Raw genomic sequence first — 25838 nt, 5'->3', positions numbered from 1 at the left:
TTTAAAAAAAATTTTAGTTATTAATATTAGAGGGAGAAAGGGGGGAGACTGACAGATAGTCAGAAACATCAATCTGTTTCTGTAAGGGCCCTGACCCAGGATCAAACCTATTACATTACTGTATGGGTGTGATGCTCTAACTACTGAGTTCTCTGGTGAGAGAATGCCATTGTCTTTTGGGAAACATAAAAGTACTAAAGAAACCTAAGATAATTAAAAATGTAAAATAATAATCTAGTCTGCTCTGGTGACAACACCAAAAGTTTTTTCTTTGCTCTAAACAGTCAGGGGCATAAACACTATTTCTAATAGTTTAGCACAAAGTTGCCTTTTTCCTAATGTGCACTTTTTCTTGTACTGTGGCAGCAGTCCAGACTGAGAGACCCCCTAAGCTGGGGGCATCCAGAAGTTATCCAAGCCAGGGTAACCACTTACAAACTAGGTTCGTTTGGTCACAGAACACCTCCCAGGGTATTTGTTTCATCACTTGTAAATTTTCTCAGTTTTATAGATGAGAACACGAATTGCTAAAGGACTGAGACTTAGGTCTCAGCTCAGCCTTCAGAAAAACTGAGATATTGGACCTCACCATGATCAATCAAAACTGGGACCAAGGACATTGCACTGCCAAATCCAGTGCTTGTGACAACTGATAATTATATTAGTTTTGTATATTTTTCATTCCCTCTGTCTACCCCAAGACAGCATAGTATTCATAAAGAGAGAAAGTGAGTCTGTCTCATTCACTATAGACAACCAGTGTCGAGCACAGTGCCCAGCACATAACAGAAGTACAATAAATATTTATTGGATAAGTGAATAAATAATCATTTGTATATGTAAGAATGAGATAGCACTCGAACACCAGATGTGCAAACTTTATTAAAGGAGAAAGACCTGTCAGGGCACTTCTTGGAATAAGGGCCCCCAAAACAGACTGAGGTAAAACTTTATAGGGTTGAGGATAGCCTCAAGCAAGGGTGTGCTGGTATGTTTGGCTTGCTGGAACACTCCTCTTTGGGGTGATTGACCAGCTTCCTGGAATTCCATTGTCCCAGAGGCAATTGGTAATTAAGGGTGGGTTCAGGCAGCCAAGTGGAACACCAAAAGGGATGTTGTAATTAATTTATCTATCAGTATACATATACAGATATTCAGAAATGACAGACACACATTGACACAGAGAGATATGCTCATGTGCAATTCATATCTATGCACACAGATGTACACACACCCATTCTACATTGGTACATATAGATAGAGAAATGTAATAGGTACACAGAGACTATGGGATGAAAATGTCGTATGTTAATATCTCTATATGGAAAATTTGGGTTTTTTTGTTTTTCTTATAATTTTTTCTAGCATTTCTGCAATAAGAATACATTTTTATAATTAAAATTGTTAAAATTTAATATAGTTGACAAAGCAAAGCACATCATATTTTATAATAAATTAAAGAGATTTAAATAAAAAAGTTAAAAAGACAGAAGTAAAAATAGTAGAATGGGAAGTCATTGAGTGCAGGAACATGAGTTCTTAGCACAGGGCCTGGTATATGATGGGAACTTTCAAAGGCTTTATGAAAGCATGGCAGGAAGGAAAGAAGGAAAACAAGATGAAAAGAAGGGTAATAGAGAAATTCAGAGAAAAAAAAAGAAGAGAGGAAGAAATAAAGAGAAAAACAAATTATAGCTAAAGAGAAAAAAATGGGGGAGGAAAGAGAGAGATTCATTACAATTATACACATTCACATTCTTTTAGATCCCAAATTTACAATCAAAGTTTTCCACATTTACCAAGCATTCAGAAAATATTTTTAGAGCATTAAAGAATACATGGAACTTACTAGCTTCACAAAGTTGAATTTCTTGGATTCCTGAAATTCCTAGATTTAATAAAATAATCGAGGATGACATCAGAGTAATGGCGGGGTAGGAAGCAATACCGATAAATCTCCCCCAAAACTCAACAAGATCTTCAACCAGGAACAGAAAAACCTATCCTTGGAGCCTCCAGATGCTTTGCAATACACCCGAAGGTATGGTCGAGTGAAAAATTGGCTAAATATATAACCAAACCCCGAAGGAAATAGGGAGTAAGAAATGCTCTGCCTTCCTCACTAACCTAAACAGGGCGGTTTTCTCTGGGAACTGTGAATATAGAAACTGAGGCGGGTAAAGGGGGTGAATAGATCCAGGCCGTGGCATAACCGGCCGAGCCAGGCTGTGGCACGGAGATCCAAGCCGAGGAAGGACTGTTCCTGTGGCAACCTGGGCAATACAAGCTAACACTCGCACCAAACCCAGACAAAGAAAGAGAAGTGGGGCAGCCATTTTACCCGATCTCCTGGTCAGTGCGTGCAGATAGTGGGCGAGAGATTTCTTCCAAAGCCCCAGGAGTGGGTCCCCATGTTACCCCACAGAGAGGAAGAGTCAGAGGCCTTTGTGTAGGCCAAAAGTGGAATCTCTGGGCAGCCCCAGAGCCCTGGGAAAGCCGCACACGGGAGGGAGCGAGAACTAATTCCAATGGTAAAACTTTTCCGTGCTGGTGGGGGTTTCACTCAGTGGCCAGGAAACACGGCCAGCCTGATATCCTGGTCTGCGCACGCAGATAGCAAGAGATTCCTCCAAGTGCCTTGGCAGTGCGCACCTGTTTTATCACAGAGAGGGGAAGAGTCAGGGGCTTTTGTGTGGGCCAAAGCTGATTCTCGGGCTGCCCTAGCGCCTTGCAAAAGCCGTGCACGGGGACAAAGCGAGAGCCAATTCCAACGCTGGAACTTTTCCATGAGGTTGGGGGTTTCACTCAGAGCGTGAGACTGTCAGCCGGATATCCTGGTCTGCACGCACAGATAGTGAACGAGAGTTTCTTCCAAGCGCCCCAGAAGTGGGCGCCCGCCTGTGTTACTGGACAGAGTGGCAAAGCCAGAGGTCTTCGAGTGGGCGGAAACCCCGCCTGATTATGCTAGCAGCTCTGACTGACTGAGCCTTACCCAGAACCCTGTGCTGAGTGGAAATAGAGTGGGAAGTTGCCAGCTCTTTGAGCCCCTTACTATCCAGGCATAGGCAGAAGCAACCCCATAGCTGGATTATCAGGCTACTAATTGAGGAAGGAAAGACTAGGAGAAAGGCTCCAGGAACACGGACTCTCTCACTGTCAGAGCCTATAAATGCTAATGAGCCTCAACTGCCAACGAGACTAAAGCACAATACATGACATCGCCATAGAGACTTATCAACTGCAAACATCTACCTGAGTGTGCCAAAGGGGCAGAACCTGGTGTACAGAGTCACCGACCAGGAAGAGGGAGAGAAAAGAAAAAGCAAGAAGATAACCTCTCAAAATCAAGAATAATCTGCAGACTTTATAACCTATCCCATTTTATTATATTTGTTCATTTGTTTCTCTTATCTTCATTCTTGATATTTTTTTTCCTCCTCCAATTTGGTCATTTAATTCTCTACCGGTCTTACTCTCTCCTCTCCTTGAACTACACTACCCATAAGTGTTACATCTCCCATTATCTTTTTTTTCCTCTTCCTTTCTCTCTATGAGGGTTGCACTCCAAAACCCTTATCTCTCTCTCTCTCTCCTCTTTTTTCTTTTTTCTTCTTTTAGTGATTCCCTCTTCTTTTTTTCTCTCTCTCTCTTTCTCTTCTCCATATACATTCATTTCTTCCTTTCCCCTTTACATCTCCTCTCATTCAAACCTCAATAACAAACAAATTATCTTATCTAAGACTCAAACTTATGTTTGTGGCATTTTGGGGGGAATTTACTTCACCTTTTTAACTGACTAGCAGTGCTCCCATCCCTGGCTCTCCCTTTTATCTAGTTCTTGTTCCACTAAATACAATAATAATTTTTTAATTTATCCCCCCATTTTTCTGTTTCCCTCTATTTCCTCTCATCATAACTCTTAGTCAACGAACACCTAAAAGCAAATCATTTTATTCTTTACCCAAATTTTTTCCTTATTTGCTTTTTGTGGGTCCAAAGCCCCTTCTTTTTTTTTTTTACCCTTTATTACTTTTCCCCAATTCAGGCCCTCTATTACAGGCATTCTTTGTTATAATTCACAGTTCACCACAAGATTTTCTCAAGAAAGAGGGGAGAGGAGAGGAGAGACAAAAAGAAGGGGGGAATAATTTCCTTTTCTTTACATTTTTATTTTATTATTTTTCTTTATTTCATTATTAATTTTTTTTTAAAAAACTCTTTTCCATTTTTTATTTTTTTAACTTTTTATTCTTTATTAAATCTCATTAATACTATCAACAAAACCGCCTCAGATGCCATTAAGGAAGAGAAAATGGAACATCATGGATACAAAGGAAAGAGAGGTAACAGAGCAAGATGAGGAAAAAATCTATGGAGAAAAAATTGAATATATTGGAAACCTTGGAGCTAAATGACAGAGAATTTAAGATAGAAGTCCTAAAAATCTTTTGAGATGTACAAGAAAACACAGAAAGGCAATTTAGGAAGATCAGAAAACAACTCAACGAACACAAAGAATATATTTCCAAGGAAATTGAAACTATAAAAACAAATCAAACAGAGATAAAAACTCAATACACAAACTGAAAAACGAGGTAACAAGCTTAGCTAATAGAACAGGCCAGATAGAAGAGAGGGTTAATGAAATAGAAAAGAAGCAACTTGAGGCACAACAGAGAGAAGAAGAAACTCAAAAATTTTTAAAAAATGTGATAGCCCTACAAGAATTATCTGACTCCATCAAAAAAAAATAACATAAGAATAATAGGTATATCAGAGGGAGAAGAGAGAGAAAATGGAATGGAGAACATACTCAAACAAATAATAGATGAGAACTTCCCAAGCCTGTGGAAAGAACTAAAGCCTCAAATTCAAGAAGCAAACAAAACTCCGAGTTTTCTTAACCCCAACAAACCTACTTCAAGGCATATCATAATGAAATTGGCACAAACCAATGGCAAAGAAAAAATTCTCAAGGCAGCCATGGAAAAGAAGAATACAACATATAAAGGAAAGCCCATTAGATTATCATCAGATTTCTCAGCAGAAACTCTACAAGCTAGAAGAGAGTGGACCCCAATATTTAAAGTTGTGAAAGAGAAGAACTTCCAGCCAAGAATACTATACCCATCAAAGCTACCCATAAAATATGAAGGAGAAATAAAAACATTCACAGATACAGAAAAGATGAGAGAATTTATCATTAAAAAAACCCCACTCCAGGAATTACTAAAGGGGGTTCTCCAATCAGATACAAACAACAACAACAACAAAAAAAGCCACAAGTAAAAGCTCCAAGAAGAACACAATAAAACCAAATTTAAACTGTGACAACAAAAAGAAAGGGGAGAGAGGATGGAGATTAATCGTAGAAAAGGACGATGGAGTGCAAAAGTACTCACAAAATAGTGCGCTACAATGAACAGGGTAGAAACCCTTTTCATTACTTAAAGGTAACCATGATTGAAAAAACCACCACAGAAGCACATGAGATAAAAAAGATAGCAACAGGCCCTGGCCGGTTGGCTCAGCAGTAGAGCGTCGGCCTGGCGTGCGGGGGAACCGGGTTTGATTCCCAGCCAGGGCACATAGGAGAAGCGCCCATTTGCTTCTCCACTCCCTAACCCCCTTCCTCTCTGTCTTTCTTCTCCTTTTGCAGCCAAGGCTCCATTGGAGCAAAGATGGCCCAGGCACTGGGGATGGCTTCTTGGCCTCTGCCCCAGGTGCCAGAGTGGCTCTAGTCATGGCACAGTGAATCCCCGGAGGGGCAGAGCATCGCCCCTGGTGGGCGTTCCAGGTGGATCCCGATCAGGCTCATGCGGGAGTCTGTCTGACTGTCTCTCCCCATTTCCAGCTTCAGAAAAATACAAAAAAAACACCAAAAAAAACAAAAAAAATAGCAACAGAGGAAAGATGTATGGAATAGAACCAAATAAAAACAAAAGACAGAAAAACAAAAGAGAAGGATCAAACAAGACAGAAAACTAACAGAAAGCAATATATAAAATGACAAGTGTCAATAATTACAATAAATGTAAATGGATTAAACTCACCAGTAAAGAGGCACAGAGTAGCAGAATGGATTAAAAAAGAAAATCTACCTTTATGCTGCCTAAAGGAAACTCATCTAAGTAACAAGGATAAAAACAAATTCAAAATGAAAGGCTGGAAAAAATACTCCAAGCAAATAACATTAAAAAAAAGCAGGCGTAGCAATACTCATATCTGATAATGCTGACTACAAGACAGCAAAAGTATTCAGAGAAAAAAATGGCCATTTCATAATGACTAAGGGGACACTGAATCAAGAAGACATAACACTTCTTAATATATATGCACCAAACCAAGGAGGACCAAATATATATAAGACAGCTACTTCTTGACCTTAAAACAAAAACTGACAAAAATACAATCATACTTGGAGACCTCAATACACTGCTGACGGCTCTAGATCAGTCATCCAAACAGAGAATCAACAAAGATATAGCAGCCTTAAATAAAACACTAGAGCACCTGGATATGATAGACATCTACAGGACATTTCATCCCAAAGTGACTGAGTATACATTTTTCTCCAGTGTACATGGATCATTCTCAAGAATTGACCATATGTTGGGCCACAAAAACAACATCAGCAAATTCAGAAAAATCGAAGTTGTACCAAGCATATTTTCTGATCATAAAGCCTTGAAACTAGAATTCAACTGCAAAAAAAAGGAAAAAAATTTCACAAAAATGTGGAAACTAAACAACATACTTTTAAAGAATAAATGGGTCAAAGAAGAAATAAGTGCAGAGATCAAAAGATATATACAGACTAATGAAAATGACAATACGATATATCAGAATCTATGGGATGCAGCAAAAGCAGTGATAAGAGAGATGTTTATATAACTTCAGACATACATGAACAAACAAGAAAGAGCCCAAGTGAACCACTTAAATTCACACCTTAAGGAACTAGAAAAAGAAGAACAAAGACAACCCAAAACCTGCCAAAGAAAGGAGATAATAAAAATCAGAGCAGAAATAAATGAAATAGAGAACAGAGAAACTATAGAAAAAGTTAATAGAACAAGGATCTGGTTCTTTGATAAGATCAACAAAATTGACAAACCCTTGGCAAGACTTACCAAGGAAAAAAGAGAAGGAACTCATATAAACAAAATCCAAAATGAAAGAGGAGAAATCACCACAGACACTGTAGATATACAAAGACTTACTGTAGAATATTATGAAAAACATTATGTCACTAAATTCAACAACCTAAAAGAAATGGATAAATTCCTAGAACAATACAACCTTCCTAGACTGAGTCAAGAAGAAGCAGAAAGCCTAAACAGGCCTATTAGTAGAGAAGAAATAGAAAAAAACATTAAAAACCTCCCCAAAAATAAAAGTAAAGGCCTTGATGGCTATACCAGTGAATTTTATCAAACATTCAATGAAGACTTGTTTCCTATTCTACTGAAAAACTTCCAAACAAATTTTATGAGACCAACATAACCCTCATACCAAAACCAGGCAAGGACTGCACAAAAACAACAACAACAAAATACAAAAACAAACAAACAAAAAAAACTACAGACCAATATCTCTAATGAATACAGATGGTAAAATACTAAACAAAATACTAGCAAATCCAATACAACAACATATTAAAAAGATAATACATCATGATCAAGTGGGATTTATTCCAGAATCTCAAGCATGGTTCAACATACGTAAAACGGATAACGTAATACACCATATCAACAAAACAAAGAACAAAAACCACATGATCTTATCAATAGATGCAGAAAAGGCTTTTGATAAAATACAACACAATTTTATGTTTAAGACTCTCAACAAAATGGGTATAGAAAGAAAATATCTCAACATGATAAAGGCCATATATGATAAATCATCAGCTAACATCATATTAGATGGCACTAAACTGAAGGCTTTCCCCCTTAAATCAGGAACAAGACAGAGTTGTCCACTCTCTCCACTTTTATTTAATGTGGTACTAGAGGTTCTAGCCAGAGCATTCAGAGAAGACAAAGAAATAAAAGGCATCCATATCGGAAAAGAAGAAGTAAAGGTATCACTTTTTGCAGATGATATGATCCTATACATCGAAAATCCCAAAGAATCCACAAAAAGACTACTAGAAACAATAAGGCAATACAGTAAGGTCGCAGGATACAAAATTAACATACAGAAGTCAATAGCCTTTCTATATGCCAACAATGAAACATTAGAGAACGAACTCAAAAGAACAGTCTCCTTCATGTTTGCAACAAAAAAAAAAATAAAATACTTAGGAATAAACATAACAAAGAATGTAAAAGACTTATATAATGAAAACTGTAAACCATTGTTAAGGGAAATCGAAAAAGATATAATGATATGAAAGAATATACCTTGTTCTTGGTTAGGAAGAATAAATATAATCAAGATGGCCATATTACCCAAAGCAATATACAAATTTAATGCAATTCCCATCAAAATTCCAATGACATTTTTTAAAGAAATGGAGCAAAAAATCATCAGATTTATATGGAACTATAAAAAACCCCGAATAGCCAAAGCAATTCTAAAGAAAAAGAATGAAGCTGGGGGCATTACAATACCTGACTTCAAGCTTTATTATACGGCCACGACAATCAAAACAGCATGGTATTGGCAGAAAAATAGACACTCAGACCAATGGAACAGAATAGAAAACCCAGAAATAAAACCACATATATATAGTCAAATAATTTTTGATAAAGGGGCCAACAACATACAATGGAGAAAAGAAAGCCTCTTCAATAAATGGTGCTGGGAAAACTGGAAAGCCACATGCAAAAAAATGAAACTGGACTACAGTCTTTTCCCATGTACTAAAATTAACTCAAAATGGATCAAAGATCTAAACGTAAGACCTGAAACAATTAAGTGTATAGAAGAAGACATAGGTACTAAACTCATGGAGCTGGGTTTTAAAGAGCATTTTATGAATTTGACTCCAATGGCAAGAGAAGTGAAAGCAAAAATTAATGAATGGGACTACATCAGACTAAGAAGTTTTTGCTCAGCAAGAGAAACTGATAAAATAAACAGACAGTCAACTAAATGTGAAATGATATTTTCAAGCAACAGCACAGATAAGAGCCTAATATCCAAAATATACAAAGAACTCATAAAACTCAACAACAAACAATCCAATAAAAAAATGGGAAGAGGATATGAACAGACACTTCTCCCGGGAAGAAATTCAAATGGCCAACAGATATATGAAAAGATGCTCATCTTCATTAGTTATTAGAAAAATGAAAATCAAAACTGCAATGAGATACCACCTCACACCTGTTCGATTAGCTATTATTAACAAGACAGGTAATAACAAATGTTGGAGAGGCTGTGGAGAAAAAGGAACCCTCATAAACTGTTGGTGGGAATGTAAAATAGTACAACCATTATGGAAGAAAGTATGGTGGTTCCTCAAAAAACTGAAAATAGAATTACCTTATGACCCAGCAATCCCACTACTGGGTATATACCCCCAAAACTCAGAAACATTGATACGTAAAAACACATGCAGCCCCATGTTCATTGCAGCATTGTTCACAGTGGCCAGGACATGGAAACAACGAAAAAGCCCATCAATAGATGACTGGATAAAGAAGATGTGGCACATATACACTATGGCATACTACTCAGCCATAAGAAATGATGACATCGGATCATTTACAGCAAAATGGTGGGATCTTGATAACATTATTGGAAGTGATATAAGTAAATTAGAAAAAACCAGTAACTGCATTATTCCATACGTAGGTGGGACATAGAAGTGAAACTAAGAGACATTGATAAGAGTGTGGTGGTTATGGGGGGAGGGGGGAGAGGGAGAGGAAAAGGGGGAGGGGGAGGGGCACAAACAAAACTAGATAGAAGGTGACAGAGGACAATCTGACTTTGGGTGATGGGTATGCAACATAAGTGAACGACAAGATAACCTGGAGTTGTTATCTTTGAATATATGTATCCTGATTTATTGATGTCACCTCATTAAAAATAAAATTATTAAAAAAAAAGAAAGCATAATTTATTTAAAATAGAAGTAAAAAATGTTGTTAATAGGTCCAGCTTTGCCACATTCTGCTTGGATGACTTGAAGAAAATCACCATCTCCTTTTGTTTCATTTTTCCATTTGTCAAATGATGATATAACTGACTTCAAACTTCTAGAGAGAAAAAGCTGACCAGCTCTAATTCAACTCTGTGTTCTTAACCTCACTGAGAGATGTGCTATATGTGTTCAGTTAATAGAGTAGCTGCCTACTTCATGGAGGTATTTTGGGGAACCATGTCTGTTGTATGGAATATTCTGATAACTGTACCATCATTCTGCAAGCAAGTTTTCTGTAAAGAGGAAGATAAAGCAGGTACTCCTTTATACCATGTCATATCCTCTCATATTCACCTAGCCCCAGGGTACTCAGCCACTTGTTTCAACCTCAGAGGCTGCAGTGGATACCAACTCTGTGGGAATTTGACCACCCTCACATAAGCACAACCCAAAAACATCTCACCACATATCCATACCACATCACCTCCAAGGGTTCCATGGATGTGAGTGAAACTCTATGGAACCCAAAGGAAACCACGCACATGCAACCCAAAAGTACATAGAAATTAACACGTTAGGTGAAACTTTGACCAGTGGACAAAGTCTTCCACTTTCTCCCCAGACTACCTTGGAAAAAATGGTCATATATAGAGCTTGTATCACTTCCCAGATGACCCTGAAAAATGGTCATATATAGAGCTTGTATCACTTCATCATGTTAGATTTTCTGCCTTCCTTGCTTTACTTCCTCTTTCCCTCACTCCTGTATCTTACAATTTCAGGCCCCCTCAGGAAGGATCTCAATGGGCAGTAATTAAGGATATTCTAGTGCACAAGATGTGAGCAGTATGTTTTATCATTTACTTTGTACAGAAAGAAAGATGGACTGAAATGTAGATATACATGGAACCCTGGGCAATGGTGAATGGATTGGCTGGTTGGCAAAGGTCCTAGAAAAAATAGATGAGAGAATTGGGGAGAAGATATTCTATGAAAGATATTTAATGTTGGACCCATGAACATGACAAAATCTTAAGTCCTACAAAGAGCACTTATCACAGAGGAGACTCTCAAAAACAAAATGGATAGGAGTGACTTATCCTGTGGATGTCAGCCATGCTGTCTCCACAACCACCTCAAGCTATTACAAGGGAGCCATGAACAGAGCAATCACAGGGGTAGGAATGGAGGCTGTGCAAGGACCCCACAGCATGGACTCCCTTATCAACAAGGCTAATCTAGTTCTACTGCTGCTGAATGCACCAACTGCCAGCAATGAAGACTAGTACTGAGCCTTTATATGGCATCATCTGAAGGGTAACAGCCACTTACTTGATGGCAGGTTGAGTATATCAGATCCATTTCACCCTGGAGGAAACAGCTACTTATCCCAACTAGAATCCATATCCACTCTGGATATGGGCTTGCCATTCAAGGCAAGGAGGTAGCCAAGAGCCCCGAACAACTTCAGCAAGCAAGTTTTATACATTATTTCAGGGAGGGTAGGAGACACCCAGGAATTCAGGAGTCATGAGATAGGGAAGTTGTAATGGCTCTCAAGGTGATTGCCCCAGGTGCTTGTGGAAGAGCAATCACCTATGATTACATCGGGGCGAGGCGGGCCAGTTCCTGTTCTGCAAGCCAAGATTAGCCAAGCAAAGGTCAGATGGAATTTTCTATTTTTACTGTTACATGAATTTTCTATTTTTACTGTTACAGGCTATGTAGGTTCTACTTAGTGGTACTGAGACCAATCACCACCAGAGGAAACACATGACCAACACACAAGTTAATTGTAAGAAGCACACAGGCAGTTCATTGCTCACAGATCATATGACATACCTGTGTACAGTTTACTGGGACACCATCAGCGTGTTTATCTAGCTGTTCTTGTTTAGAGCAGCCAGCATGGAGACTCCACATTCAATGTTGTAGTCTGTTTGACTAACTGCAGTTGGGTACCCATTGGCTTTAGTACCCTTTCTGGCATACACCTTCTAACCAGTGTTAATCTCTGGATTACCACATTAAGCCACTTTGGGGAATTTTCTTGCAGAAAGCCTTTTTTTGTTCATCTACAGAATTGTCACGTTGAGCCACATTTAGGAAGTTTCTTACAGAGAGCTCTTTTTATCTATATATAATTTCACACACACATTAACTGGGCCCTGAGCTAAGGGCATGGTCTTGCCTATCACATACCTATACACTAGATTAGCTCCCACCCAGAGGGAGTAGCTTATTCACTTACCTTTGTAGCTTTTAATATATATCTTCTATATTTTCTATATTTTTATGTATTTAATTACTATAACATTATATTACTGTAACATTCTTTCCCTTGATGCTTGTGAGCTAAAAGTTTTTCTGGATTCTTATGCTTATTCAGTAATATTTGTTGTGTTCATGTTGGCAGGAAGGTAGATATGGATGGGGAAAGAGAGAGAAGAGAGTTTTACACTATATTTTATGGAAATTAAAATGACTGCTCCAGGGAGAGGCCTCAGGGTTCCATTTAGTGTAATCTGATAGAAGGCTCCAGTATTCATAGGCTTGATGACACATTAGAGGAAACCATTGTGCCCTAAGAAGTCCATTGTCCCTTCAGCCCTCTGGCTCAGGTTTGGGAGGGGATTCCCCAAGGCACTGCCACCAGGTGTTTTGGGGAAATAAGAGGGAAATGGTTCTATGGCTGGAGAGGCACCAGGGGAGGCAGAAATGTGCAGGAAACATTATGAGGTGCAGAATTAGATTGTTGATGGTAAAAAAGTACTCTTTTCTAGGTGAAAAATAGAAATATGCTCCAAAGGGATATCTGCATTTATATGTTTGTTTCTCTTTTCTTTGTTTTCTGTCTTTCTGTTGAAAGAAATGCACTAGGAATGTTGCAGTTTTAACACAGCTTTTTCCATTAAATTTTTCATTTTTTTACATTGATTTGAGAGAGAGAGAAGCATAAAATCATTCCTTGGTCACTTCTCTTAGCTGCTGAGACCTGTGACAAAACTTAAAACCTTGGCACACAAGGGGGACACTCCATGCACTGAGCCATCTGGTTAGGGCACCATGTGTTTTCTAAAATGATTCTCTTTCAGTAGATAAAATTATTTTAGAATTCTAATTACCATGTATGTTACAGTTTATTTAAAATTAAATTTTATATGTGTAAGTAAAAAGACTTCCTGGTTTATGTTAATAAGGTTTCAAGGTCAGCGGTCATGAGAGGAGGAAACAGGTTATATAATTTCAAATCTTTAAAGTTTGTTGTCACTTGCTTTATAGTGCAATATGGTCCCTTTTAACTATGTCCTCAGTCTGTGTTTCTGCTGTTAGGTCATGTGCATCTTGGGAACAACACCTTGGTGGCAGTCAGGAGAAACAGAGGTGGGTACAAAATCCAAAATGAAAGAGGAGAAATCACCACAGACACTGTAGATATACAAAGAATTATTGTAGAATACTATGAAAAACTTTATGCCACTGAATTCAACAACCTAGAAGAAATGGATAAATTCCTAGAACAATACAACCTTCCTAGACTGAGTCAAGAAGAAGCAGAAAGCCTAAACAAACCTATTAGTAGAGAAGAAATAGAAAAAACCATTGAAAACCTCCCCAAAAATAAAAGTCCAGGCCCTGATGGCTATACCAGCAAATTTTATCAAACTTTCAAAGAAGACTTGGTTCCTATTCTACTCAAAGTCTTCCAAAAAAATTGAAGAAGAAGCAATACTTCCAAACACATTTTAAGAGACCAACATAACCCTCATACCAAAACCAGGCAAGGGTGGCACAAAAAAAGAAAACTACAGACCAATATCTCTAATGAATACAGTAAGGTCGCAGGATACAAAATTAACATACAGAAGTCAATAGCCTTTCTGTATGCCAACAATGAAACAATTGAGAACAAACTCAAAAGAATAATCCCCTTCACGATTGCAACAAAAAAAATAAAATACTTAGGAATAAACATAACAAAGAATGTAAAGGACTTATGTAATGAAATCCATAAACCATTGTTAAGGGAAATCAAAAAAGATATAATGAGATGGAAGAATATACCTTGTTCTTGGCTAGGAAGAGTAAATATAATCAAGATGGCTATATTACCCAAAGCAATATACAAATTTAATGCAATTCCCATCAAACTTCCAATGACATTTTTTTAAAGAAATAGAGCAAAAAATCATCAGATTTATATGGAACTATAAAAAACCCCGAATAGCCAAAGCAATCCTAAAGAAAAAGAATGAAACTGGGGGCATTACACTACCTGACTTCAAACTCTATTATAGGGCCACGACAATCAAAACAGCATGGTATTGGCAGAAAAATAGACACTCAGACTAATGGAACAGAATAGAAAGTCCAGTAATAAAACCACATATATATAGTCAAATAATTTTTGATAAAGGGGCCAACAACATACAATGGAGAAAAGAAAGCCTCTTCAATAAATGGTGCTGGAAAAATTGGAAAGCCACATGAAAAAGAATGAAACTGGACTACAGTTTGTCCCCCTGTACTAAAATTAACTCAAAATGGATCAAAGATCTAAACATAAGACCTGAAACAATTAAGTACATAGAAGAAGACATAGGTACTCTACTCATGGACCTGGGTTTTAAAGAGTCTTTTATGAACTTGACTCCAATGGCAAGAGAAGTGAAGGCAAAAATTAATGAATGGGACAACATCAGACTAAGAAGTTTTTGCTCAGCAAGAGAAACTGATAACAAAATAAACAGAAAGCCAACTAAATGAAAAATGATATTTTCATACAACAGCTCAGATAAGGGTCTAATATCCAAAATATACAAAAAACTCATAAAACTCAACAAGAAACAAACAAACAATCCAATTAAAAAATGGGAAGAGGATATGAACAGACACTTCTCCCAGGAAGAAATACAAATGGCCAACAGATATATGAAAAGATGCTCATCTTCTTTAGCTATTAGAGAAATGCAAATCAAAACAGCAATGAGATACCACCTCACACCTGTTCAATTAGCTGTTATTAGCAAGACAGGTAATAGCAAATGTTGGAGAGGCTGTGGAGAAAAAGGAACCCTCATACACTGTTGGTGGGAATGTAAAGTAGTACAACCATTATGGAAGAAAGTATGGTGGTTCCTCAAAAAACTGAAAATAGAACTACCTTATGACCCAGCAATCCCTCTACTGGGTATATACCCCCAAAACTCAGAAACATTGATACATAAAGACACATGCATCCCCATGTTCATTGCAGCATTGTTCACAGTGGCCAGGACATGGAAACAACCAAAAAACCCATCAATAGATGACTGGATAAAGAAGATGTGGCACATATTCACTATGGCATACTACTCAGCCATAAGAAATGATGACATAGGATCATTTACAGCAAAATGATGGGATCTTGATAACATGATACGAAACGAAATAAGTAAATGAGAAAAAACCAGGAACTGCATTATTCCATAAGTAGGTGGGACATAAAAGTAAAACTAAGAGACATTGATAAGAGTGTGGTGGTTACCGGGGGGGGGGGAGAGGGAAAAGGGAGAGGGAAAGGGAAAGGGGAAGGGGGAGGGGCACAAAGAAAACTAGATAGAAGGTGACAGCGGAAATCTGACTCTGGTTGATGGGTATGCAAGATAATTGAAAGACAAGATAACCTGGACTTGTTATCTTTGAATATATGTATCCTGATTTATTGATGTCGCCCCATTAAAAAAATAAAATGAAAAAAAAATAAAGACACATTAGAAAAAATAAAAAAAATTAAAAGTAATCAAGGCAGGACTCAAAAAAAATGTGCCTCATTGTTTACCTGCAGGTCTACCTGTAGAATGATAGCAAATGTCATAAATTGGCACTCTCATTCACACAAGTCAGTGCTTATGGAATGAACAGAATGCTGGAGCTAGAGGAGAATTTTGGCCCCAGGGTGTGATCTGATCCTATTATGATCCTATTATTTTATAAATAGGGAACAAGAAGCCAAGAGATAAAAGGTGACTAATGCAAGACTTCCGGTTTTTGGTCTTACAAGTAAGAGGCTTGGCAGTTATCATGTCCATCCTCACAGGAGAAAATGTTGTAAGGTACCAAAAGCTACAGAATTAATATATATTAATATTTTAGGAAGCTTATAGAACATTTTATTAATTTGGGCTAGGCATGCAGAGAGATTTTGTAAATGATCTTTGTACTTGTGTGATTAGCATCATACCAGGATGGCTGATAGCACTGTATTGTAAATGCAGAGGGGAGGAGATTTGAATTCTCTGACCATCCTGCACACCTATAAAGAAGCAAGTGAATAGCTAGCCAGGTGTAGAAAGAGAAAAATTAAAGTAAAACTTTCCTTATATTAATGGGCCATTTACAGGCATTTTTCTTCATGGAAACAACCTATACCCTTCTAAAACCATGTAGGTAATGTATGTATCTTTTGACAAAGGAATAGTAAATAAACACTAGAAAATATAGGGATATCTTTTAATATATAAAGTGACATTTTTACCATTGTGTTGCCTTGTAAGTTTTAATGTGTAGAAGCTACTTTTTATGAATCTTATAGACAGATGTTATAAACTTGCTAATGAACTGTGTCCCATTCTCCCCCTCATCCTTTTTGCAAACCTATATAGGAGAAAGCAAAGGTTATAAACTTATGCCATGATGTCAGGCTTTTTCCATGCACATGTATAATTAAGGGTATATAACCAGCCCCTAGAATATTATAGAAGCACACGATTTGGGATTGCTGACCCATGTAAGTTATATGCAGCCGACATACTTAAGAAATTTTCTACTTTAATAAAACTCCTCAAAATTTATCTGGATTTGGTGTCTCTATGAAAACCCACGGAATTGTGAATTGGGTACTTTACAACTTTTCACTTCCACGCAAGGCCAAGGGTATTTCGCATCACCTGGTAGAGGCACCTCAAATAGGCTGGCCTCTCCAAAAGCCTGCCATTCCTGCTTGAATCTCAAAGAGAGGCACCACCTGAAGTGTTCTCTGGGCTCCTGGTCTTCCTGTGGGGTCTGGACAATTCTCCTGTAGACACCTCTCGGTTCTCAAATTCGAAAATTTGGATAATTTGGCAGAGAACTTGAGGAGGTAGGTAAAGCAACTCTTTTTGCTTTACTAAATTTTCTGGCTTTCCTCTGAACTCTTGCTTTCGCTTTTCTGTTTTGCACTAAAAGTAGGTAGTGTGGATTTGAGGCTTTACTGAATTGTGACTTTGGAGATGTGGAACTCCAGTGGAGTATGTAGGGCCTTCAGAATTACGTTGCTGTTTTAACTAGTTTATATTCTTTCTGTTTTGGTGCACAGTGAAATATATTAGACATGGTCATATGTTTGCAGTACACTCCCCAAGACCATGACATCAGTGGGGAGTTTTAGTGGTCCTGCTTTGGGTTTTGCTGGGGAACATCTGGTTATAATTTGTAAGGACAATTGTAGGGGATTGGTTCCTGCTTCAGGCTATCATGGATATCTGCTGGTACTTTAGATGGACATTAATGAGAACCTCGTGGATCTGGTCTACCAGTTCTGCAGTGGGCCTTCAGAGACATCAGTTTCTCTAAGAGAGGTATTAGTACAAATTTTATTCTGCCCAGGACTTCTGGAGGTATCTAGTTGGGCTCTCAGTAAAATGCCAAATGTGGGAACAATTATTTCTATCTCTGGGAGGACATGGTGGAGGTTGAGTCCATCTGGGACTAGTCAGTCTTGCATTGCACTGAATCAGTGGAGGCTGAACTATCCTGGATTGATCCCGCTCTGATCTTTCTGAGACTTCTCTGTGTTTGTTGAGATCTTAGTCTTTCTTTTCTTTAGATTTGTCTAAAATTACTGACTGTAAGTATAAAGTCCTTGTGGCCTGGGTACCACAAAAAAAAGTAAAGTCCTAAGAGGCCATGATGGGGAGCCCTTCCCTCATTTATGAAGGTGTGTTCGTGTGTGTGTGTGCGTGTGTGTGTGTGTGTGTGTGTGTGTGTGTGTGTAAGTCTTTTGTTTAATGACTAAATGTATTTGTTTTAAGGTCTGGTTTAGGTCTTTTGTGTCAAAATTGAAAGCTTCTGACTAAAATGCTATCTTAATTGGTGAATCGTTGTTCTCTTTTTGTTCTCAAATTAGCTACAGGGCGCCGTGTTAGCTTTCTCCTCTGAAGAAAATAATTCTCTTCTGTTGGCTTCTTCCCCTTGTCTTTTGTAATAATTAATATCTCTATAGTCAAACACCCTTTATTCTGGGTGCTAGTTAATTATCTGTTATATCTTCCTTGTTTTATTAGTAAACTAATTTCTGGATTCTTCTGAAGTAGTTTTAATTCTGTAATTGGTGGCCCTGAGTATTAAATATAAAAGGAGGGGCCAGTTCACAGAAGACCCCATTAGGTTATCTTTTAAAGCACTTTCAAGAAGCTTATGAAGACAACTGTGAATATAAAATTAAATGATCCAAGTAAAGGCTTCACATTCTCTGTGAATCAGAATGGCCTAGTTTTGAGGTTGAATGGCCATTGATTGGCCCCAGATAGTAAAGGCAGTCTGGAATATAGTATCTGGAAATGCAGGCTGTCTCATTCAGTTTCCATATAATGATCAATGGCTAATTTTAACAATAAATCCAACTCAATGGCTAAAAGCTTACTCCATACAAAGAGGGTGTCACGTCTTCATAGTCAAACCAGATTTGAATGTGAAACAGGATAAAAGAATAACTAAGGTGATAGTAGCAGCACTTTAAGAGACCAACTCTTTTAAGAATGAGGAAACCCCAAAGAAGCAAAATAGAGAAGAAAAAAATTGAGAAAAAAAGGACTCAGCAAGAAAACAATCAATGCGCTTATTGTAAGGAAGAGGGTCATTGGAAAAATAAATGTCCCATATTACAAGCAGCCATGGGGAAGAAAGAAAAGCAAAGCCTGCAAATTGAAAGTGTTTATTCAGACACTAGAGCCAAAAGACTAGCAAATATGCAGTTTGAGTAATAGAAAACCCAAGGAGGGATGCGTTGTGTGTGGAACGATGGAGTGGGGACATGGCTGTGGAGAGGCAAACATGGACATGCCTCCTCCTCCCCTAGCTGTGCTCCTGCCCTCACCACCATAGCGCACCCAGGCAGAAGGCCAAGCGCCAAGAGGTGAGCCCCACCACTAACTCCAGATAGATGGTTAGGCTAGGGTTCAGCTTGCTGTGTGCATAGTGACGAGGAAAGGCAATAAAGTAAGTGTAAGGTGACTAAAAATATAGAATGAAAACTAGTTTCAAATATCCACCTACTGACCAAAAGAGGTTTTTCCCATTTGAAAAATATAGAGTGGGAATAGTATTAAAAATTAGAACTTTGCAACAACAACAAAAAAATAGAATTTTGCTTCAGAAAATGTTAAAGGAGAGAAATATTATTTAGAAGTTAAACCATAGGTGTAAACCTTGCTAGTTAATTGGCAGTTTCTTAAATTAAATTTCAGCTCCAGAAGGAGTAATAAAATCATGAGTAATACGATTATAGAAAATAAAATTATTAGAAATAACCCCTCCGTGGGTTGGGATAATAGCTAATTGTCCTCCTCTGGTGTAAAAAATTAGAGAAAAATTTCAACACTCTCCCACAGGGCCAAGGAGATGGTGGAGTCTCTCCAAGTCTCTCAGTTACATAGAAGGCATGGATTTCATAAGGGAGACACACTGCATTAACCAAAATTGTAAAAATTGTAAAAAGAATTTTTAGGGAATTGAGGAAAAAATTAGAAAACTCATATAGGCTAAAGCAGACCACTGTTAGAAAGGTAAATTCATAAAAATTGTATTTTTAATTGCTGCTTTTTTTGTAAAAAATAAAACTAAACAGCTGCTTAGGGGAGAAAATGAAAGTCGGCTTGGTTTTTGGAAATGCTAGGTCCAAACTCCCGCTCATCCATGCCAGCTCTTGCATAGAAATTGTGTCCCTAATCCCGCAGTGAAGGAGAAGGGAACAGGAGCCCTGAGAAAGATGGGAGCCACGTTGGGAATGAGCCTGGAGCCTCGCCGCTGCTGCCATCCTGCACTTGGCCACCTAGCATTCAGTCAGCCCTTGGGTTGTGTAAAGAGGGGCAGGCATGTCGGATGCCTCCTCCTTTTCTCTTCTCCTAAGAACCCTGGTCGGCAAACTGTGATTCGCAATGAGCTTGCAGTCCACATAGGCCGTTATGTTCTCTTAGGAATAGCTCTCAAATGAAGAGCCAAGTGTGGGCGCTGCCTCAATTTGGAAGGTGCCTACATATATAATTCAAATTTAAAACTTGGCTCTTAAAGAAAAATTTATCTATTGTACTGTTAGTAATTGGTGCTATTAACTAATAGGTTTTCCAACCACTAGGTTAAGAGTGGTGACTTATTTTTTCCCTACTATTTTTTTGAAAAAAGTATTTCCGTGTTAAAATTATGTTATTTCAAAGGCCTTTTGTTAATTTTTATTTGCTTTTTTATAGCCTCGTGATACTGAAATCTTAGTTTAGTATTAGAATTTGTTAATAATGTCTTTTTATGTAATATTTAATTTATCATAATTTTACAACAATATTGTTCAATGTTAAGTAATATAAGGAAAGGAGTTATATCCTGGAACTCCTGCAAATCTATTTTATCATGCTCTTTGTTTAAAATTTCTTTTGAATGCTAATGTACTGAGATATTCAGCAACAAAGAGACTCTGGAATCCTAAAGGAGACACCAAAACCTGTTTCTCCTGATTTTATCCAGCTAATAACCCTGCTTTTGTCTTTTTCCAAGAGTTTTTATAGACAGAAAAGGGACCTCAAGTCCCTCAGTGAGATCTTCTGAGCATGGTTTTTAAGATCTATAATGACCAATAAAGGAGACAGAAAAGGCAAGTGGAGCCCAAAAAAGATTTAAAAAATACCAGCTTCTGGCATTTACCCTTAAAGGCTCCGAAGCCCCAAAGGGGTTTTATAGAATTCCATCAGGGCCCTGCTTCAAAATTGGAAAGGTAGGTCATTGAGGTGAGGCCTGCCAGGCTTCTCAGCCCCACCATTATACATACCTCTGCTGAGAAAAAAAGGGACACAAGAAAGTAAGCTGCCCCCTTGCTCCATGGAGGGTGGGTTCAGTCTCTTCCAACCCTAATCCAGCTACCTGTGACCTGACCTTACCCAGCCTACTCAGATTTACCACTGAAGGCTAAAAGGTGCCCAAGGCTATTGGCCGCATCTCACGGCACCTTTTACAAACGTAAGGTATTTCTTCCAAGTAGCAGTTAAAACTGATCTCATTTCTTGTAAACATGAGGGCCATTTACTATGCCTTGCCTGAATAGTTAAGTTTTATTTATCTCTTGAAGAGCACTACTGTGGGTATTAACTGTCTAATTTCTGTCACTTTGTTTAATGTATAGTGTCTTCTTTATTCCTCTTTTCTCAATGCCCCATGCCTATTGTAGGCTGGGACCTGCTCCTAATTCCAGCTAGAAACAATTATTAGGGCTTAGTCTCTAGCTGCAAAGTGTAGAAATGTGACCACAGTTCCAGTGTCTTGTATACTTTTCCTGAATATTAATGACTCATGCTACTTAGGACATTTCTCAGACTAAAATAGAAATTAGGTTCATTTGTAAATAATATAAAGCAGCAATGCTGTCAACATAGATTTAGTGAAATTACATTAATATGTTAAGAACATTTGTGACTGTAACAATTTTATTTTGGATCCTGTTATATTAGTTAGAACTTTGCTTAGTCATTTTATTGTATTAAGATGCTTGTTATAGTATTTGTTAACATTACCTATTTGAATTTTATTGTTTATTTTATATTTTTCCAGGCTGTCTAAAAATCAGGACATAGGAATTTAATTAGAAAGATGCCACCCAAAACCAGTAGGGTCTTGGGATCCTTATTGCCAAAGGTTTATTCAAAAACAATTAGAAAAAGATCTTACCAACAGAAAATGAATTTTTCAAAGTAAACATTTAGAAATACACTTTAATAAAATAATTGATAATTGTTAGGAAATTGCTATATATGATTCTTTTCAGATTTAGCTTGCCCATTCTAATATTGGACATGTATTTGTGTCTACAGTCTCAAAGCTAGTAGAAAAAAAAGCCAAAATTAAGTAGAAACTAATTTGAAGTTACATTGTGCCCACAGGTACCCAAAGGTTCAGGGCAAATAAAGTGCATGAATCAAATAGGAAATGTAATGTAACCACCCTTTCCCTAAGTATTTGCAGAATTTACAGGTTACTCAGCAAACTGTTCAAAAGACTGTCCAAGAGGCACTTTCAGAATTACCAGGAGATCAAGTACATAAGTCAAGGATAGACTCCCATGTGGATGGGTCCACAAACCATGATCCTGACTACTCCCACTGCTGCTAAGGTACAAAGATGGCGTGCCCTTTTTCAACCACAAACTGGATTCTGGTTGGCTTATGTACAGCAAATGCATAAAGAAACTTACTAAGGACTTCCTTTTAATCAGACTTTGTGTAAATGAAAACTAGGGTAAAAAGAAAGTCAACTTATTTGTCATTAAAGGTGAAATAGTTCTGACAAAAAGTAAATTGTTATAAAAGCCAAATAATTTTATGTAAGTTGCAAAAGGTTTGTACAATTTTTAGAAAATCAATCAGTATTTTTTGTTTCTTTAGTGAACTGTATTGCTATTAATGCTGTTTGTTAAATATCTATTACATGTTATAAGTTAATATCTTCTACACAACAGCTTCATGCTATTTAGTAAATTAAGTAAATAATTTGACTCAGGAAATAAAACAGTAGGGATTGTTGTAAGGTACCAAAAACTACAGGATTAATATTAATATTTTAAAAAGCTTGAATATTTTATTAATTAGAGCTATGCATTAAGAGAAATTTTGTAAATGATCTTTGTAGTTGTGTGATTAGCATCATACCCAGATGACCAATAGCATTGAATTGTAAATGCAGAGGGGAGGAGATTTGGATTCTCTGACCTCACCCCACATCTATAAGGAAGCAAATCAATAGCTAGCCAGGTGTAGGAACAAAAAAATTAAAATAAACCTCATATTAATGGGCCATTTACAGGCATTTTCCCCATAAAACTACCTCTCCCCTCCTGAAAGCAGGTAGTTAATGTATGTATCTTTAAACAAAGGAATAACAAATGAACACTAGAAAATATAGGAATATCTTTTAATATGTAAAGTGACATTTTTACCATTGTGTTGCCTTGTAAGTTTTAATATGTAATAGCATCTTTTTATGAATCCTATAGACAGATGTTATAAACTTGCTAATGAATTGTTTCTATCTCCACCTTCATCCTTTTCCCAAACCTATATAGGAGAAAACAAATGTTATAAGCTTATTCCATGATGTCAGGCTTTTTCCCCACCCATGTAATATTAAGGGTATATAACCAGCCCCTAGAATATTATAGATGCACACAATTTGCATCTGCTGCCCTGTGTAAGCTATATGTGGTTGACATATTTAATAAATTTTCTTCTTTAATAAAACTCTTCAAAATTTATCTGGACTTGGTGTCTCTATGAAAAACCACAGAATTGTGGATTGAGTACTTTACAAAAAAAATAAATAAATAAAATGAAAATAAACTACTCCTCCTGGATCCAACAACTAATTAAAGCAGACAAAAAACCGACATCTCAAAAATTGTATAGACATTTGAATATGAAAAATAAGAGTGTATCAGAGCAGAAGCCTGTTGCTGCAGCCAATATCAGACTTTAAAAACTCTCCAGTGGGTCCAAGATGATGGCATTTGTCAACAATTAACTTACAAAGTTATGACATCAAGCCACTTCTTATCTATGTATAACTTCATACACACACTAACTGGGCCTTGCTTGAAAGTCAGAGTCTGTTTATCACATCTACACACACTATATTAATTCCTATTCAGATGGCATAACTTTATTTAATTTTCTTATTTTTAATATTATATCTTAATTACTTTCATGTATCTTCTATATTTTTTATATTTTTATATATTTAATTACTATAACATTATATTACTGCAACAGATCTCCAATCTTGCAGAGGCTCTCATTGTAACAATTTTTTAAATTTGTTTCTTTATTTAAAAAAACATTTTGGAGAGTGGAGAGAGACAGAAGGGGGGAAGAGCAGAAAGCAGCAACTCCCATTTGTGTTTTGACCAGGCAAGCCCAGTCTTTATATTTTAATTATTTTTTGTTTGTTCTTTTGTTTTATTTATTTTAGAGGGTAGATAGAGGTAATTTCTTTAATGCATGTGAAATAAAAGAAAGGAGGAAAGATTCCACGAGGGCCTGAGAGCCAGAGCCAGACAGGATGAGCAAGTAGAAAAGAGTTTGTGCTGTCACTGTTTTGCAGGAGGGGACTGTCAGGGGCAGGTCAAAGGTATAATCCTATTGATGCACAGAGTGGCCAGACACAGCTCAGTGATGGCAAAGAGAAGCCTTTGGTAAAGAAGTGATGTGCCAGGGTTGTGAGTTCCCACCTTGACCTGTTCAATTCATGAATTTCTATCAGATCAGGAGGAGGTCTTATTCCACTGAACCCTTTCTTGTCCACACTGTGTTCCTCCGCCTGGAGTCTGTTTAGATAAAAATTCATTTTCAGTGGGGCTATTTGTTTCAGAGTGCTATGTGAGTATTGATCAGAAATGCATTGTGGTTTTGTCGGTTTATGGAACAGAAATGTTTCATCAGGTACATGGTGCGTAAACATGTCCTTTCCATTTCTGGTTTGTGTTTTTATTGTGTGAATAGTTTTTTTAAAATAGTTGATTTTAATTTGATAAAGTCCCTGGTTTTTTTTTTTTTTGTTTGTTTGTTTGTTTCTTTTTTATGGGTCCCTGAAACCTAGAAGAACGAGGAGGGGTGTGGCGGGCCCCTGAGGCCCGAGGCGCGCAGGAAGGAGGCGGGAGGCGGCAGCGGGGAGAAGAGAGGTGCGGGGCGGGCTCAGAACCACGCAGTCCAGACCCGCGGTGGGAAGAGGCGTGGGGACCGCCAATCAGGCTCTGAGAGAGGCAGTCGTCGAGGCGACGTGAAGATGAGGTGCATTCGATGTGGTAACATAGGTTCTGAAGAAAAGTGAGAAAGTGGGGGACCGTCAGGGTTTTTTTTCTTGCTCATCTGTGCAGTGAAGACTGTGTATCATGCGCAGTGTTTTTTATTACGTTTCAGTTCCAGTGGCATTGTGACTGCCAGTTTAATTCATTTTGTGTGTTATTGAGAACTTCATTTGGTAACTTGTAGCGAGAAGAGCTCTGTAGTTACTTTTTTGTTGCGGATTTTTAGAGGAAGGCCAGGAGGGAAAGATACACTGTTTCTATGGTGATATCTCTGTGTCTAGTCTAATGCGGTTCTTCTCAAATATGCCGTCAACGCGAAAGTCTGGCGCCCTCGTGTGGGCATCTCGGGAATGACATCGTAGTGCAGGTGTGCTGTAGAATGGATCCTCTACTAAGGGCGGAATGCACATAAGGCAGAGGTAGTCAACATTTTCATACCTACTACCCACTTTTGTATCTCTGTTGGCAGTAAAATTTTCTAACCTCCCACCGGTTCCACAGTAATGGTGATTTATAAAATAGGGAAGTAACTTTATTTTATAAAATTTATAAAGCAGAGTTACAGCAAGTTAAAGCATATAACAATAATTATTTACCAAATACTTTATGTCAGATTTTCACTAAGTTTGTCAGAATAAATCTTTATAAAACAACTTACTACCACCC

The sequence above is a fragment of the Saccopteryx bilineata genome, unplaced genomic scaffold (genome assembly GCF_036850765.1).
Source record: "Saccopteryx bilineata isolate mSacBil1 unplaced genomic scaffold, mSacBil1_pri_phased_curated manual_scaffold_15, whole genome shotgun sequence".
NCBI classification, from domain to species: domain Eukaryota; kingdom Metazoa; phylum Chordata; class Mammalia; order Chiroptera; family Emballonuridae; genus Saccopteryx; species Saccopteryx bilineata.
This window is presented reverse-complemented; position numbering follows the sequence as displayed.